At 41.3% G+C, this 16,306-nt stretch overlaps 1 pseudogene; it reads right to left on the reverse strand.

Annotated features, from left to right (window-relative positions):
• Positions 1 to 11,970, reverse strand: LOC118567237 (annotated as a pseudogene).
• Positions 11,971 to 16,306: the final 4,336 nt, after the last annotated feature.

Here is a 16,306-nt window from a genome sequence, read left to right on the forward strand (position 1 = left end):
TTATCAGCTTCTTGATTTTATTAAAATTTGTCCTTAAAAACAAAAACAACTCTAACAAAAAGCTAAAAGTTCACATTTTTTCAATGGATGATAAACGGTAAACATAAAATGCATAATCAAAACTCATTTTTCCAAATGACATTTTACTGAACTAAATGTAAGATAAAAACTGGGATCATTCAGCCATAAACAGCAACTGATGGCTGCCCATTCTTTGCCCGCTTCAACTGAAGGTAATAAATGAAACAAATTTAATCTCACAGCTATGAGCCATAAAAAAAAAACATGTGATTCCTTATTGCGTAACGCCGAGGTTAAAGCCCTGATGATCATCACAAAGTTTCATTTTTAAAACATCAGAGTAAGAACAGCGTCTGTTTTAGTGGACAAGCTGGAAATGGAGATCTCAGAACCAGCCCAGTGGAACCAGAGTCCGTTAACACAGAAGCTCTGCTGTGAAGAAAATGCCCTGAAGTTTTCCGTCTCATTTCCCTGTTTACGTCCTCACTGTTGATCCCGCAGCGAACAGAAGAGAATCTCAGCTTTGCACCTCATTTAGGTGATTAGAGGCAGGCAGAAACGTGGCTGTGAGCCTTAAGGCAGGAGGATCAAGGCACATGTTGTTACCAGGAAACAAGGAGGATTTATTTTGCCCGACTCATCGCCTTCCTAAAAACCGTAGATAACAGCTGGATTCCTGCTCTAACATCGCACACATAAAGAAATAAAACAGTCAATCATTAGTTAACAATATTAATAAAAATACACACACAGTTTCTCCTGACTGTGCAGCAAATGAAGTCTGATTTCTCTTTTAAACATAAACAAATATATTTATCTGTTCAGAAATCAGTAAATTGCCCCCCCCCCCCCCAAACTTTGTTATTTAAACTTGTGCTGGAGTCTCTAGCAGAGGCTTTTAGGAACCAGCAAGGTTTTTCTGTTTATAAATTAGGAGAAGTGGAACCTAGAATCTCACTTTATGCTGATGACGCTTTAATTTTTATTACTAATCCTGAGAACACCATTGGTCCTTTAGTTATGGCCCCTTTGGTCTTATTGGCCACTGGGTTACCTGTGGGACGGGGTAATACCTGTCAGAGTCTCAGAAGATGAATTTAAAACTAAAAAATCATCTTTATTGTCATTGGAAGATCAAGTCCAATGAAATGTGTCCTCTGCATTTAACTCGTCCCTCAGGGGGCAGTGGGCCGCCACTGCGAGTCCCCCGGGGGACATTCTGGGGCCAAGAGTCTTGCTCAGGGACCCAGAGTGGAAGTCTGTGGGAATCAAACCCAGAACCTTGCAGCCTGTACAGTAGGAAAGCACCCGGTCTCTAACCAGTAGGACACCACTCCTCCAGGGCAGTATGCACTCATTTTTAAAACAATGGTTGACATCAGATATAAATGACCTGATTAGGTAGTCTGGGAGAATAAGTTTAATTAAGATGAAGGTTTCTGCCCACTGCCTTTTCAGACCAAGAGATTTATTTTAGATCTTTGTCTGATAGAAAAAGGCCGAGGATGAAAGATGAAGACATTAAATCTGCTGGTATTACTATCGACTGAACCATCCTCTTATTTTACTTCCTGTTAAGTTGACGAGACCTGTCTTATAACGTTTGTGTGTTTATAACTGAACATGAATAAAGCATCATTTGAATTAAAAAAATCTTTGTGCTTTTAAATTTCCTGTGGCAGTCTGCCGACCACATCCAGGGAATAATTTATAGTGCATTCTGCTTTAATAGAAAAGTAATTATAATACTTTATAAGACTTATTAGATCAGCTATATGTTTTACAAGACTTTTTTTTTTTTAAATAACCTGACATTTTAAGGATTTTAAGACTTTCTTTCCCCTTAAATTCTAGTTGCTGCTAATTGTAGATGAAACAGGGGGTAGGGGTACTAAAATTATCTTATTTACAAAAACCCTAAGAGAAAACGGTTCATGGAGTGTTTTCAGGGTTTAATCAAGTATTACCTCTTTGCTACACCCTCTGTTTCCAGAACATGATGTTTTAACAGTAGTTGATGAACTATAAATGAAAGTATAAATGTTTTATGCTGAGATCATCCTAAAAACAGAACAATCCCTTTAATCTTAAAGTTGCTCCTTGTTTCTTAAAGAGGCTAAAGAGTCAGAGGAGGGAAACTGAACAGCATCTCAGAGCCAAGATGGCTGCTCAGCTTGAATGTCACATTTTCCGACCGTCGGAAAGGATAAAAAGCGTATAAAGAATTAAAAAGAGAACCGATAAGGAGGTTAGGTCTGGAATGTCCCAGCAGTCCTTTCTCTGAGGCGTACAGCGGCTCACCACGCAGGTGAGCGGTTCCTCAGGTGTTCCAGTTCTTGCCATTGAGCTCAAAGCGGCTGTAAACCTGTTTGCTTTTCAGCTTGTTGTAGTGGTTCACCAGGTCCAACTTGCTGTGGCCTAACGTCATCCGCTTCTGGTCCTGCCGATTCATGATGCCCGGCGGAGACATCGGCGCCGGCGGCGGCGGCTGCTGCTTGCTCTCCGGTTCTGGCTGGGACAGTTCATGTCCTCCCCAGGCTGAGGAGTTCAGTGGCGATGGCGGCTTCCGGAAGTTGTAGGTTTCTTTGTCTTTGTAGGAGAAGGGCATGAATTTGTCAGACATTTTGTTGAGAAACTGGTTGGGTGTCCTCTGTTTGGGGGTTAGTTGGGGATCGTTGACGGCGGAGGGGGCCTGGATCTTATGGTTCAGGTTTGAGGTCGCGGTGCTCTGAAACAAGCTGGGTTTGTGGTCGTACAACCCAGTCCCTGAAACTTAGGCGGATGTGCCGCCAATGTTTGATCTGAAGAGTTCGGATGGGGTGTGACCGGTCCAGTCGGGGCCCGGTAACGGAACATAAGAAGGTAACTGGCGATCGGTGAGCGGGCCAAGACCGGTTCCTCCGTTTGGAGAGCTGTGCATCGGCGGGGCAGGTCCTCCGACTCTCAGTCCACCTCCACTTCTTCTCTCTGGGCTTTGGCGGGCTTGGCTGGGCGGCTCCTTCTCGTGACCCTGAGTGACCCTGAAGACGCCGTTTTGGGTCATTCCAGGAGCGACCTTAATGCTGGACACGCTGTTACTGGAATGGCTGCTGGAGTTCTCAGAGCAGCTCCGGTCCCGCTGCCTGCAGGAGGAACGACAGTCAGCATCAACCCACAGACAAAAAAATACATTTCACTCCACCAGCAAACGGCAACCAAGGAGGAATTTTCCCCCAAATGGTTCCGGTACTGACCCAGTTCTAAGGTTAGCTGGGAATCGGTTCTTTCTATCACCACTCTGGAGCCAAAGAACTGGTTCAGTCTTGGAACTAAAACACTACAGAAAGAGGGAAGAGCATCATTATAAATGATGTCTGACAAACCCAGCATACACAGCACCAGAACCGACCAGCCTTACCAGAGGAGCAGGTACAAACCGGACCTAAAGGTGCCGAATTCAACCCGTTTTGACCGAGCCTGTACGTTTTCCTGGTCTTGGTCTAATAACAGGTATTTTTCCACCTGACTGGCTCCAGTTCTACACTGAGCCCAGTGAACCGGTTCTGTGTGTACTGGCAAAACACCAACTCTGCTTTCTTTATTTCCCCCCCCCCATCTGCTGAGAACTTAACCAAACGGCACCAAAACCAAGGCAGGTGTAAAATCTATTGAGTCATTTCAGAGAACATGGAGTAAATCTAGCTTTAATTGATTAAACGGAATAAAAAACACAGATCCCTGTAGATAAATAACTCCAGTTCCGATCTGATCTCTTCACTCAGTCCCTGTCAGATTATAAGAATACAGCATTGCAAAAACGGATCTAAAAAGAAGTAAAATGTTATTGAAATTAGTGTTTTTGTCCTAGATTTGAGCAGGTAAATAAAATTATCTGCCAATGGAATGAGTATTTTGACCCCTAAAATAAGATAATTAGATATACTGCACTTGAAATAAGATGATTGAGATGAATAGTTACTATTTTAAGTGCAAAAATCTTATTCCATTGGCAGATCATCTTATTTACCTGCTCAAATCAAGGAAGAATACACACAATTTAAGAACATTTACTTATTTTTAGTTTTGTTTTTGCAGTGAGAAAGCCAATTATTAAAGCCAGATGTTTCTAAAGTAACAGTTTGACAGATTTCTGATGGATGTTTGTTTCTGTAGCCTGGAGATTCAGATTGACCCCATTAAGAGAGAAGATGTGGAGCATATCAGGAACATCTCAGACACTGCAGTGATCTTTGGGACCCGACTGAAAAGAGGATTTTCAGGAACCAAGAACTCTGACTGCATTATTTTGAAGAGCTTCAAGCTTTATGAAAACTTTATGAAAAAGGACCTTTTTAAAGTCTCCATCTGGGTCTGTGTAACGTCTGACATGCTGAAGGCATTCCTACCTGTCGGAGTGTAGATCCAGTGCCAGGGTCCCAGCGAGCCCCATGTTTAACCCAGGGGCCATGAAGTGCTGAAACGATGGATAATAAGGCATCTCTTCATCCTCAGGGTTGAATCTGTCGATGATCTGTGAGTCGGCGTACAGACAGCGAAACTCCCGATCAAAGGAGTCGGTGATGGCGCCCGTGAAATGCATCATCAGGTTGCTGTGCACCTGAGACGACAGCCAGGTGAAGCTGCAGAGAAGAGGAGAGACGGCGCCTCAGTCAGCTTTTTATCGTCACAACAGCTCAGGAGGTCAAACTACACGGAGCGTCAGGTTTATCATCATTCCTCTGAACAGCCAGAGGATCTCAGCTGATGGTTTTAAACCAGTGTCTAAGGATTAAAAGTCACTGCAGGTTGGAGCTTCTGCCAGAAAATTTAACAAATTAGGGTGAAGAACCGTCTTTGTTCCTCATGAGGAACATTCTGAGGACGGTAATCGGGCTTATTACCACCAGATAAATAAAACTAGATGTGCAGCAATTATAAAACAGAAAATGAATGTTGAGCATCTATCAGCACTTATTGTGTAAATGAACTCCCTCCACCTCCAGCTGATAAAACCAGCTTTCAGGCGGCGTTTGCTGATGAGTCACTGCGGTGATTCAGCCGTTCATTCAGCCAACAGCGGCGCCGCGGACGTCTATCGGCTTTATTTGGCTGAAATAATCAAAAAACTGCTTGAGCACCGACTCCTATTGAGAGCTCATAATTACATTTAAAAACAGTTAATCATTACTAATAGAACAATTTTAAAACTTTAACAGTAAATCTATTTCTTTTAAGTAATGGTTAGTCAAGACTTTGGATCCAATATTAATGCAATTAAGCCTGAAAGCTGAAAAACTAATGGGAAAAGTTCTAATCTATTAAAACTAGGGCTGGGCGATATGGCTTCAAAATAAAATATCTGATGTTATTATACCAAATGAATCAATTTTCCCCTCCTTTTAATTTTACAAAAAGAAATTGAATAAATTATTTTAAAAACCTGCTTTTATGTAAAACATTTTGTCTGGGAGTTACACCTTAATTCAAAGTGAAACTAAATCCAAGCTGTGAAACATGCTGGTAAAACAAGATGGCCGCCCTGCTGTCATAAACAGTGAAACTATAACTAAATGTTTGCTGGTGGTGGTTTTACACAACAGAACAGGCATCACTTGCGCAACTTTGACCTAACTTAAAAAAAAAAAAAAAAGGAAATTAGTATATTAAAGTGTCTTATGTCATGGGTAAGAAAAGTTTCCTCCTTGCATGTTTTCACAATATATTTTCCTAAATTTATTTTCAGCATTGCTGCTATTATCTTCATGGAAGTCAAATGAGTACATTGGCAAAATAAAATCCCCATTTTCCAAAAATAAAATCTTAATATATTGTAAAGTTTAATTAATTGATTCAATTGATTAATCGTCCCAGCCATAATTAAAACTTTCATGCCTGTCAGATGTGAAACACAAATATTCAAAGTGTTTTAAGTTTTCCTATTTTAAACTGCAAAATATGACATACTATCCATAAATCCAAATTCTTTTTTTTTTTAGTTTGAACCTTTCATGCGTCTGAATTTAAGGAAACGTTTCTAGCCAACCTAAAAGCTATAGTAATAATAATAATAATAATAATAATAATAATCCACTTCCCAGACTCCCAGGGTGCATGGAGAGGGACAAAGATTTGATAAGCAACAGAAACACTGGGAATATTAGAAAAAAAAAAAAAAACTAACAAAGAATGTAAATAAATCAGTCTTAAATCTAATTTATTAGGACAGGCTTTTTTCCTTCCAAAAAACAAACAAATAAATAAATAAACTTAACTAAAAAAAGTGCATTAAAATAAAAACTTAATTAAATGAATTAAAATAATAAAACAAAAACTACATTTTCTTTTTAAGTGTCTAGAAAAACCTAAATTCCTAAAGAAATAAAAAAAAATAAGATTATATGACCTATGATTTTAGATGAATTTAGCTGCAGGAGCAGTTTATCTGGTTCCTGTTTATCTGATTCTAAACCTTCACAGCTGCAGCTGATTCCATAAATCAGCGATGGAAACATTGATGCGTTTTTCAGTCTGCCGTAACTAGAAAAACACCAGCAGCACCGCGATAATCTTAAATATAGATTAAAGATAAAGATTTTGTTGTTTTAGAAACCGGTTCCAGACATTATTTCCCCTCCGCAGCTGGAATCACTGCATGAATGAGAAGTTTGGTTTAATCCTTACTACCATTGAAAACAGAGCAGAAATAGATTTAGTCAGATATAAATGTGAAAGTAGTTAAACCTGCTGGGCTGGAAGCCTTTGCAGCATTTTTTCACTAATGGACAAAGACAAGCGTCTGAGAAACGTGTTGAGCAACCTTCATCAGCGGTGAATCACTCGGCCGACCGATGATTTCCCTGAAGGAACCGCTGCGATAAGCCGGAGGTGGCCATAAACGGCCCGTTTTACTCTTCTGCTCATCAAGGTTTAAGTTTCCAAAGTCATAAACTAATAAACATGTTCAGCAAAGTTAAGATAAAGATTATTATTCACCTGCTTACTGGAACACCTCATTTCTTCTAGATTGAAGCTTCCAGTTAGCAGCTCAGATAATAAATGTATAGATTATTTATTAATGAATTCAGCCTCTGAAACTTTTCCTTTTATTCTCCTATTTTTGCTGGAGAGTTGGGATCAAAACCTTTATCTTTATTAATGAAACCTTAAAAATAATCACATAGTGGCGCTACACCGATCAGGCATAACATTATGACCACCCAGGTGACATGAATAACACTAATGAGGTCTTCGCCATGGCCCTGCTAGCGGCTGATATATTAGACGACTGAAGATTATGTTCTTAAAGTTAATGTTAGAAGCAGGAAAAAAAACTAACTACGTCGGGTATTCCAGGGACCCTCAAACTGAGGTTAACGGACACCCGGAGGTCCGCGAACCACGGGTTGGGACTCTGTTGTCGGGCCAGAGGAGGCGTCAGGGCTGAGCTGAGTAACACAAATATCTAACTCTGTCCACTTCATCAAGTAAAAGGTAAAATCAGCTAAAATTACATTGAGAATGGGGATTTAATCTTCACAAAACCTCTAATAATAGGTGTATTTAGATATATTTCTGAAAAACATAAATAACTCCTAATAACAGTACGAAATGCTGTTTAAAAATACTATCTTCATGGTCAGGGAACTTTTTAGATCCCTCATGCTAAGTTTGAGACATAAAGGTGTCAGAACTATTATTATGTGCAAAGCTGCAGACCAGCCAGGGTGCCGCAATGCATGCTGGGCCCTCACTGCGACTTAAAGGTCCAATCCCCGGCTCTGCGTGTGCACCTGGATCAGCTGTTGGTCTGATTGTGAGCATTAAAGGTAGGAGTGGTGCGGCGATGAGAGCTGCACCACGGTTTTCACGCTTACTTTGGACATTCCAGAGTAAGCGTGAAAGCGGCCCGGCCCAACCCTCATACCTGCAGCACACCTGAATCCACCCCTAATCCTGCCGCAGCAACGCTCCGGGACATTAGACTCCACGTACCGTGCACAGAAAGGCTTTAAAACTCCGAGCAAACTTCTTGCTCCCTGATAGTGACAGCCTGGGGTTTTACAAGCTGTGGCAGGAGTTATAATTACACCATCAAGTACACGCAGTGATTATCAACAGTTCTTCTGAGCTGATCTGTGACAACAGCTTGGTAAAAACAAAGTCTCAGCCCAGTTCGCCCGTCAGCTTCACGGCTATTTTACACTCAGACACCCTCAGCGTCACTTCTGAGGACATCACTATGCATGAAGCTGAGTTTTCACCCCTAAAAATTAACCGATTTCCTCACTAGATCGTGCAATTTGTCCATAAAAGGAAGTCAAGCCCTCACAATGAGAGCAAGAAAGCTTTACACGTAACAAAGGAGACAAATAGACACGTTGGACTGAAAACTGCAGACAATGGAGCTCAGTTTGAGCCGAGGATGAGTAACTGACAGCAGAACCGACACCAGGTTTCTGCCCGAGAACATTCACATGGCTTCTTTTAGAACAACAGGGACTTTTGGGAGAGAATGAAAGATCTAAACTCAGAACCTTTTAGCAGAAACAGTCTGGAGCTTCACCTCTAAAGTTGATGTGTGTGTCAGCATTTTACAAATAAAGCTAGGGATGGACGATACAGTGAAAAAAAGCATATCAATATAATATAAATCATATGGTATCAATAATTATCAACAAATTCAAAACATATTTTAAATGCAGCCCTGGACATTTTATGTTGCTACTTCGTGACTTATTTTTAGATACAGAACACAAAAGCACTGAATTCAAACTCAACCCTTTATTCAACCAACTTTTTACCAAACCTGGAAGTTTCTAATAAGGCAATAAGAACCTGTGCTCTCTGAACTCTTTGAAGGGGGTGGAGCTTCCTGGGTCTGCGTTGTGATTGGTTGGGAGGATGTAATGATGTAATATTAACCTCATTGGTTAAAATGCAAAAGGAAAAAAAAACTTTTATTCTGTTGAACTTTTTATTGACCCTTTTTTCCTATCATCGACATACATTGTTATTGAATTATCATCCAGCCCTAAATGAAGCGACCTCGTTATGGTTAAATGGAGGCTGGAAATAAAATAATCATCTCTGCTAGGAAACGTTCGTTTAACTTTCTGAGAACTTCAGCATAAAAACATGTGAATGAGGCCACATTTAAAAACGGTTGGTATTTATGAGTAAAAATGGATTTAAGGGCTGGTTGCTAATGCTAGCCGATGACATCATCAACATGGATGCTGATGACATCATGTTTTTCAGAAAACCAGCGAGTTCATATCAGGACTGTGATCTACAAACAGGAACTGCTTCAGTCCGGCAGTGTGAGCTGAACTCAGACCCGGTTCTTGATCAGTTAGAACCGGACCGACAGCTGCAGCTTTAGTCAAACTGAGCCGAGGTGACAACAAGGACGCTGAAGCACTTCTAGTTCCAGGGCTTTGCTTTGGGCTCATGGATTAAACCAGAGCGGCCGTTCGACTCAAAGCAGAAACCTGGTGAATTTCAGGTGTTTCTTTCTGAGACATCTGGGAATGAATGAACTCTGAGTTCCTGCAGCAGATCTCTCATATCTGCTCGTTGACCATGTGGCTGTTATTACAGCCGACACGCGGGTATTCCTGTAACCGTTTAAACCAGCAACTCTGCTGAACAACGTCGGCGTTATCAGCATGTCCACAACGATTTGCAAACTCATCTGAGACTTCCTCTGTCCGCGCCGCTTATCAGCGAGGATGCAAAGTAAACGTCACGCTGCCGCAGGGGAGCAGCTTAGACACACTTTCCTGTTTTCCTGCGCTAAACATGGGAGACTGACTGATAACCGGTGCAATTGCTCTTAAATGGGGTATTTAATGTGTTTTTTCTGATCTTTTTAAGTCGTGGCATTTCTTCTACCTGCCTCTGAGACGGCAGATGGAAAGCAGCGGGAAAAAAGCTTTAATCTGGAGCAGGTCCCCTTTAAACTGAACCTACCCTGTACTCTCTCCCAGAAAAATACAAAATACATAAAAAATTAACTCACATGAATAAACCCAGATCATAATACCTCCACCACTGATTGGTGCAGCAGGTATGACGCCTCTCACCTGTAGGAGCCTGCAATCACCTCCTCACAGTCGATGATCATGAACTTCTCCAGAACCTGGCCCGTGAACTTCTTCCCCCCTCTGGTGCAGTACGTGTCGCCGCAAACCGTGCGGACTCGCAAATTCTGCACACAGACACGCAAACATTTAGCTACAGACATAGAAAACTACTCAGGTGGTACATGTAGGTGAAATAATAAGATAACAGAGGCAGACCTGAAGCATCTAATGCAACATTTATGCAGGTGGAATTATCTGCATGAAAAACCTCCAAACTCTGATGATTCAAAATGATTCAGAGCCGTTTGTAGTTTTTAAATATAAAGGAAAGAGGACGGGATCAGGCAATCACTGCGTTTCTGAGATCAGTGGCGCAGATGCTTTTTGGCCATCATGAAATTAGCTTTTAAATAAACCAGAATAACTGGCAGGATAATGTACTTCCAGATATCTGGCATTCACGCTCAGTACACAGACCTGAAATACTCATGTATTTCAGTTTGTAGGCTACACTCTCATCGTCCATGAGCGTCTCATAACGACTTTGGAGTTAAAGGATGTCTGAAAACGGCTCAGCAGCTGAAGCTCCTTTCCTCCACATGATAGAGTTCAGACTGTTGACCTCATGAAAGGTCAAGGAACAGGAGCTAGGAGCTATGGTTAGAACATTTTGGACAGAACCTTTGGCTGTCCAAATAACCCCATGGATCAAGGACTCTTTAGCCAAAGTGGAAGTTCGGCAGCGGTCGCCATGATCAGAGCTTTCTGAATAGTTCAGTTAGGAAGGAGGTAGGAAAAGGAGCCTATGCTTCCTTTCATGGCTAGTTTAGCCTAGGAATCCCATGACATCCCTTACCAGTGCTAAGCCTCAAGGTATCCCACAATCCTTTGCATGACATAATGTATCAGCACAGCCCCCTCATGGAAATGAACAAAAATGTCCAGAGAGCGTCTCTGTAGCTCATGTCCAGAAGGCTGTAGGATCTGACTCCATCCTCCATGTCTCTGACTCCATCCTCCATGTTTCTGACTCCATCCTCCATGTTTACGTCACTAATGACATCAGAGTTAAAGGCTGGAATCAGCTCAGCAGCTGAAGCTCCTTTCCTCCCTGATGGAGTTCTGCTGACCCAGGAGGAGATAGGAGATAGGAGGTATGAACTAGGAGTGATTATTTAGGGTGTTCAGATGGAGCCTGAGTAGCTGGGGGCGTGTCAGGAATGCACTTCCTGTTTAGTCTCTTCTTCTGCTACCAGCTGTTGGATACATGCAGATTATATCTGCAGCGCCATCCACTGTTTAATATAAGAACTACAGCAGTTCAGCTGCGCCTGTACAGCCAAAACCTGAAGATACATGAATGCATGTATGCCTGGTGTGAATAAAAAAAATTATATTTGACCTCTAAATCCATGTAGAGAAAGTATAAAAAATGCTGAGGTGCAACTTTTAACTGCAACTCGTAATATTTCATGGTCGGCTCATCGGGAACCTGAGGCTCCTTTTTTGGCCGTTTTAGATAAAAATCATAAAGCACGATTAGAGGAACATGGCAGGTGGAGACTCAGCTGGCTAGAAGGCATGTTGTTCAGGTAGCAGGTCAGAGAAACATTTCCCATCAAACGGACCTCCTGATAAAACTTTTCCCACCCTCTGGGCCCCCCTTAGCTCCGCCCCTGCCCGGCCGTGTCCTACTTACATTGAGGTGTGAGCTCTGGATGTCCAGCGCCGCGCACATGTCCACGAAGTAGCTGACGTTCTTCTCGTCCAGGAGGATGTAGACGGGAACTCGCCGCTTGTTGGACGCCTCCATCAGGTCACACATCAGGTCCACGTCTGTGAAGATGTCCATCACCACGGCGATGACCTGCAGAGACAGCCGGAGTCAGACAGAGAGCCTCGGTCTCACGCGGTACCAGACGGTACCGGTTCTGTGCTAAAACTCCTGATCCAGACGTTCCTTCCTGTGATCCACAGGTTCTCCTCGTCTTCTAACCCGGCGTTAGTTCTTTCTCAGCTTATTTTAGAATTTATCCTCAGACGTTTTCACGTTTCAGACGAATAACAGAGTTTTTAGACGCATGTTTTGCATTTTCAGTTCTGTGATTTTTAATGAAAAAGTCATTTATTTTTATTTTATTTTTCTATTATACAGCAGAAGCTCCAGCTCTGATTCTGACCTCCTCTGTTTACCCTCTTCGACACCTCGGTGTTATTTTCCAGCTGGAATTTTACAGAACCGACTCAAAAGGTCAGAACATGAACCATTTAAGAAAATATCACCCTGGAAGAAACAGAAAAAAATGGATTATGATTTTACTCATTATATCTTCACATAAAGCTTCTGCACCCGGGCCAATCTGGACCAGACCGGATGGTCCAGTCCCTCCCAGAGAGCATCAGTAATAGTAGATTTACTGATTTACACCAAATATTACAACATTAACTGATTTACATCAGTTTATTTATTTGAACAGGTCAATTCCTAACAAGTTCAGCTATCTTCAGTGAAGAGGTTGGTTTATTCTTGATTTTATTACGTCTCTTTCTTATTTTATCCTAGTTTTATTTATCCAGGTTTGCTGCTCATCTTGAATTTATACAGATTCTAAGTTTTATCTTGTTTTCCCTAATTTTACTTTGACTTACTCTTGCTCTGTCCTGTTTAGACACAGAGAGAGAGAGAGAGAGAGATCTGTGTTAACCCAACACAAAGGTGGAATGACATCAGCAATGACCTCTGAGAAGCAACTTTTGTTGCTCATCAACCTGGAAGGGTCAAAGGTCATCTGCAGACCCTTTGGAGTCCATCATCCTGCAGAGAGGAACATTATTCCCAGGAGGAGAACATCTCAGCAGCTTCCAGCCTTCCCAGGATGGACGTCCCTGCAGGTTGAGCCCAAGGTCAGAGCAGGAAGCTCAGAAATGACCAGAACCCAGTTTGAACTGATCTATGGCCACAAATGGTGGCCTAAATTATTACAACTTTTACAACATTGGCTAAATTTCCTCTTAGATTGGAGGATTCAACGTTTTGTTCCAGTTATCAGGGTGTGCATCTTGTCGTTGTAAGTCTGAATGAGCAGATTTTAACGATAATAAATACCTGAGGACTGGATCCAAACACCTTTATAATTAAGTCCAAGTTTTCCAATGAACCTTTAACTTCAGAGTAGCTGCTGCTCGTGTTAAACTTTCAGTCTGAGCTTTTTTATGTGCTGCGACATATTTATCACGCTGAGCCAATAAAAGTAAACGAAACATATTTGGATCATTTTTGAAGAACGTGTTGCCAGAACCTGATAAACCAGTCCCGGGGCCCCTGGGGGTGAACCCTCCCCGCTGTGGGGCCACGGACTCAGATGACAGCGTTACAGAAAGCCTGTAAAGAACCAGGCAGCGGGAGCTCAGCGGGTTTTATGGATCCGTTGCTCTGAAAGACGGCCGCACCAGGAGCTCAGAGATCATTTCTGATTTATCGAGCCGGACGCAGAGGAAGCTGATCTGGGATCGATTGGTTCTCACTGGAACAGAAAACGTTAGAGCTGGCGCCGTGCTGCACCTCCTGGAGGATTTTCCTGCTATGAAAGTCGTTAGGAGCAATCACCCCCCCCCCCCCCCCCCCCGCCTTATTTCCTTGAGACCCAAAAGACAAAGAGAGAAAGGAAACCAGCACCAAGCAGTTATAGAACAACAACAAACCCAGACACTCTGTTGTCTCTTCATCCTCCTTCACTCATTCATACATCTTCATTTTTTTATTTAAATATCTGCAGATTGTCAACAGTATAACTTAATAAATATTATTTATTAGTTTGACATGTTCAGAGGAGTCGGCGGACAAATAAAGTTATTTTATGCGACTCCTCCATGGACTGCCCTTATGACTCCTTACTGTTTTAATTCACTGAGCACAAAGATTAAACATTATAATACTACATTATACATCAAATTTGCATTTATGAAAGTTGTCATTCTTATAAATCTCTCAGTGGCCCTAAGATTTAACTAAATCTGCACCGGTATACAGCACTCATCTGAAATGTATGATAATATTTACAGCAGGAATCACAATAATCATACATTGTATTATAATAACTTATTTAGTGATAAAACAATGATAATACTTTTATCACTATACTAATACTAGTAATAAAGTAATTATTACATATCGTATCCCCTAATAACCATGTAATGATAAGAACTGAAGTAGCATTAATCGTCCTTCATTTAGATTAGACAACTTTTTTTGTCATTCTGTATGTACAGAGTGCAAACAGAATGAAATTCGTTGCATACAGCTTGTAAATTGCAGTCAGTAAAAGTAATTACAGTTTTAGGTGCAGCAGAGAGAGACTTTAAAGTAAACAACAAACGTCATGTGTTTTTTACACATGACAATGTGTTCCTTTACCAGCCTGTCAAAGCACTTCACCATGATGGGAGTCGGTGCAACAGGCCTGTAGTCGTTGAAACAGGTGACTTGAGGTTTCTCGGCACCGGAATGATGCTGTCTGTTTATAATAATAAAGTCTGAAACTAATATACACCTTTAACTAATGAGGTGTGGTGTGTGTGTGTGTGTGTGTGTGTGTGGGGGGGGGGGGGGGGGGGGCTTTTGGGGTGAATTCTTAAATAATCATGCAGACAAACATTTATGAACAGCTTAATTGAATCAGATATTATTTAATATTTTACGCTTTTCTTCCTCCTCTGATTATAGATCTGCTTCCTGTTTGGACCACATTACTTTTTAAAGACTCATGATAAAAAAAACAGCCAACTGAGCGACATTTTCTTTCTACTGCAGCTTCCTCATAAAACCCAACAATCATTTAACTGATTAATTATAACGGGTTTTATTGTATCCAGAAATATTTGCCTTTGTTCCTTCATTTTACTTTAGAGAACATAGAAGCTCCTTCAGCATTGACTGAATTACACAAAATATGTTCCTTCATGCTCACCATTTAAACAAAAACTATGTTTTATGGATTTATTCTAAAAAAAAAATACTGAAATTTCTGCTTTCCTGCTATGAGGAGAATTTAAAACAAAAAAGCAAAACTATTATTTCCAGACTTCTGGTTCAATTTGAAGTCATGGAGGTTTCTAGTCATAGTAGAGCACATCAGATAAATGACCTATTTAGTAATCATAAGACATATCAACTTATTTTGTCCTCATATTTTATAGAAATGTTGAATTTCTAAAGAAATTAGCTATTTATAGGAAAACAAAAGGCATCTGTTTATTCCCAAGGAACAGTGAACGGAACATGATTTCAAACTTAAAGGAGTTAAAGACTTTTAACGTTGGATTGTTTTCTCCTTTGAGTTTTAACAGGGAGATAAATTTGTAGTTTGATTATTAGTCCAATTCTAGGCGCCCAAAATAACAGAATGATAATTCAGGACCCTGAAATATATCCTCAGAAACAGAAAAGATGAAATCAGCAGCTTCACAGACACCAGGAAATCATCCAGACTGGACTTTTAAAATCATCTCTAATGATTTAAACAGACGTTGACCGGTTCTGGTCCATCAGGGAGTTTCTGGCGTTCGCCGCAGCTGAACTGAGGCCAGTTAAAGAATAAAACCCGTCGGCAGGATTACTGCAGGTCAAAGTCACAGGCCAGGTCAAAGTTTGTTTATTGGCTCAATGTGGGGGAAAAGGCGGCAGGTTAATCAGCGGCGCGCTCACAGAAACCTCAGATTTCTGCACAGAAAGCTTTATTTATAGACGCAGGAGGAGGAAGTGACTCACATGGAGCGCGTGCTGGACTGTCTGCAAACTGACCAACTCACGAGGCTGTTCTGGGATCAGCCCAGAGCTGCAGAGACAGAACCAGACCGGTTCTCCTCAGCGGATCAGGAGCATGGAGAGGCCCATCGGTGGTCAGGGAGGTTCTGACATGATCTGATCATCGGCGCCGACACAAAGCTCGTTTTCATCAGTGCAGCTTTAACAAGTCAAACCAGCTGCAGAGAGACTCAACCAGACGCTAAACTATTTCACAGACAAACAAGTTTGTTAAAAAAATACTAAACCTGACTTCCAACCTGCACTAAGAAACTTTAAACGTGCAGAAAAGGGACAAAAACTGGGTCAAAAAGCACAGAGGCTGCTTTAAAGCACTAATTCACCTTAAAAGTAAAACCTTCAAAGATGAATTACAGACATAAAATAACTGGAAAACAGTTTTAAACAAAAGCTAAAC

Source organism: Fundulus heteroclitus, chromosome 20, assembly GCF_011125445.2.
Source record: "Fundulus heteroclitus isolate FHET01 chromosome 20, MU-UCD_Fhet_4.1, whole genome shotgun sequence".
Taxonomy (NCBI): domain Eukaryota; kingdom Metazoa; phylum Chordata; class Actinopteri; order Cyprinodontiformes; family Fundulidae; genus Fundulus; species Fundulus heteroclitus.